This window comes from Chinchilla lanigera, unplaced genomic scaffold, assembly GCF_000276665.1.
Source record: "Chinchilla lanigera isolate Chin_1 unplaced genomic scaffold, ChiLan1.0 scaffold00040, whole genome shotgun sequence".
Classification (NCBI taxonomy): Eukaryota; Metazoa; Chordata; class Mammalia; order Rodentia; family Chinchillidae; genus Chinchilla; species Chinchilla lanigera.
The window spans coordinates 17958973-17961687 of record NW_004955441.1 but is presented as its reverse complement, the minus strand read 5'-3'; positions in this window follow the sequence as shown (position 1 = coordinate 17961687).

Genomic DNA, 2715 nt, shown 5'->3' with positions numbered 1-2715 from the left:
TGAGTTCAGTTCCCGGTACCGGAGAAAAACCAAAAAAAAAAAGAAACATTGGTCAAATTTTCATGTTGTGAAGCCTTGAACTCTTTTCTTCTCGTCCTTTGTAAACTATACAATAAAGCGTCATGAACTATAGTCATCCTGCTATAGTGAAACACATTAGAAATTATTTCCCCAATGTGACTGTATTTTGTTACCATTACTTAACCTCCACCAGTCCTCCCTTCTACAGCTTAGCTGCTCATAACCACTATTCCATACTCTACTTCTTTGAAACTAAATTTTTAGCTTCCAAACAGAAGCAAGAATTTGCAGAACCTGTCTTTCTATGTCTAGCTCATTTTACTTCACAATGTTACCACAACATTGAACATGTAAGAACATAAAATGAAATTGTTTCATTTTATTTCACAGCTAAATCATATAAGACCCATATTGTATATGCACCATATTGTCTCTACCCATTTATTTGACAGTAGATGTTTTGGATTATTCCAGATCTTACCAATTATAAATAGTGCTACCATCAACATGAAGTCCAGGCATATACTATATTTCATATAGTAATTTTATTTCATTTGTATATGTGTCTAGTAGTGGGCTAACTGGATGGTATGGTAGTTCTATTTTCAATTTTTAGAAGAATCTCCATAATGTCAGCTATTATGGTTATATAAATTTAGATTTCCACTAATAGTGTATAAGAGTTCACCTTTCTCTACAATCTCATCTGCAGATTCTACCTTTTTTTTTTTCTGTTTGATTAGAACTATTCTAATGAATGAGACAACATTTCAGTAATGGTTTTGATTTGAATTGTCTTCAGAATTGACATCTCTTCATATACATGTTGGCCATTTATGTATCTTCTTGTGAGTAATGTTTATTCATATTTAATACTCCAAGAAGTTGAGAAAACAATGAAAGTAATTCTACAAAAGAAAGAGGAAATCCTTGAGCTGAAAAATACACTAAGTGGCATTCAAATATGAGAGAAGGCATCACATCCCAAGTCAGTCAAGTAGGAAAGAAAATCAGTGAGCTCAAATGCAGTTTATTTGAAAAGACAGAGAAGAATCAGAAGACAAAAAGGAATGTAGAAAGCAAATAAAAAATTGGGACCGCACTGAAAAGAACAAATACTGGGGTTATAGGAATTCGAAGGAGCTTTAGAATGCTAAAGGGGCAGAAAGTTTATCAGCAGACTGCCTATGGAAAAGCATCTCAAATCTAGAGATGGCTATAAATAGCCAGATACAGGAAGGCTAAAGATCACCAGTTAAATTTAACTCACTGAAGTCTACCTCAAGACGTATCTCTCAGGGGTGAAAGACAAAGAAAAGCAACTAAAAAAATAACCTACAAATGTGATCCAATTCACCTGATTGCAAATTTACCAGAAGAAACCTGTGGTATGACATCTTAGGGTACTGAAAGAAAGAAAAAAATTGCCAATGAGAAACATTGTACCCAAATTCAAAATAATTATTTAAAGAAACTCAGTGACAGAATATGGTAATATAAACATTTGTTTGCTTAATAAGTACCATGATTCTTATAGGCCTGCTTTGTTCTTTTTATTGTTATTAAGTTTTGATACTGTACATATGTAAAATCATATTCATCACAGGGAATTGGTAACTGTACATGATATGTCTTGATTCCATTCTTTTTCTGGATCTCCTCCCCTCAATTCAACCCTTCTTCCTCTACTTATTTACAAAGTTTTATTTTCATTTTATTATTTTTCCTCATTAATTTTCTCTTTCTTAATATTTTTATTTTAAAGAGAATAAAAAAGCAACAACAAAATAACAACAACATAGACAAAAACAAAACAGGCAAACACAAAAATGATACAGGGTGTCAGAACAAAATGACAGGAATTAACAGTGGTTGTTATACTACATATTGTTATCTTCAACAAAGTTGCTCAGATTACCAGATGTAAGAATGAAATATTGATCAAAACATTAAAGAGAATAAAAAGCAATAAAAAAATAGAAATGATACAGAGCTTCACTAGACAAGATGGTAGGAATTCACCAATGTTTGTTATATGTTGTTGTCTTCATATTAGTTGTTCAGATTACCAGATATAAGCATGCAAAATTTTTCTTTTCCCTTCCTTTCTTTTCCCCTTTGCCTCACTAGTTTACCATTCCTTTTGCAAAATTTCTTCCTATTTCACGATAACTATCATTCACTATGGTTCTTATTTACACTGTCAGTTTCTCCATCAGAGAAACAATGCAATATTAACACGTGTGTCCAATATATTTCACTTGAGTATAGTCACAAGGTCCATCTTTGACATGAGCTATAAATATCTCCTTTATCCTTCTTTATGACTAAGTATTAATGCATCATATAAGAAAATAACATCATTTTTATCAGTCATTAGTTGGTGGGCGTTTGGATTGTTTCTAAGATTGAACTATTTCAAACTGTTCTGCTATAAACATGGGTGTACATACATCACTGTAGTATGATGGACTACAACTCCATAAACCCAACCGAAATGGATCCACTGGCAAGGTGAACAATTAAACAGAGGGCAGAAGACAGGAGCCAACAAGTATGAGTCAATATATATCAATTACAGCATCAATGTTAATTGTTTCAGTTCAGCAAAGAAACACACTGGCAGAACGGATCAAGAAACATTATCCAGGGTCTGGGGATTTAGCTCAGTGGCAAAAGCGCCTGCCTGGCAAG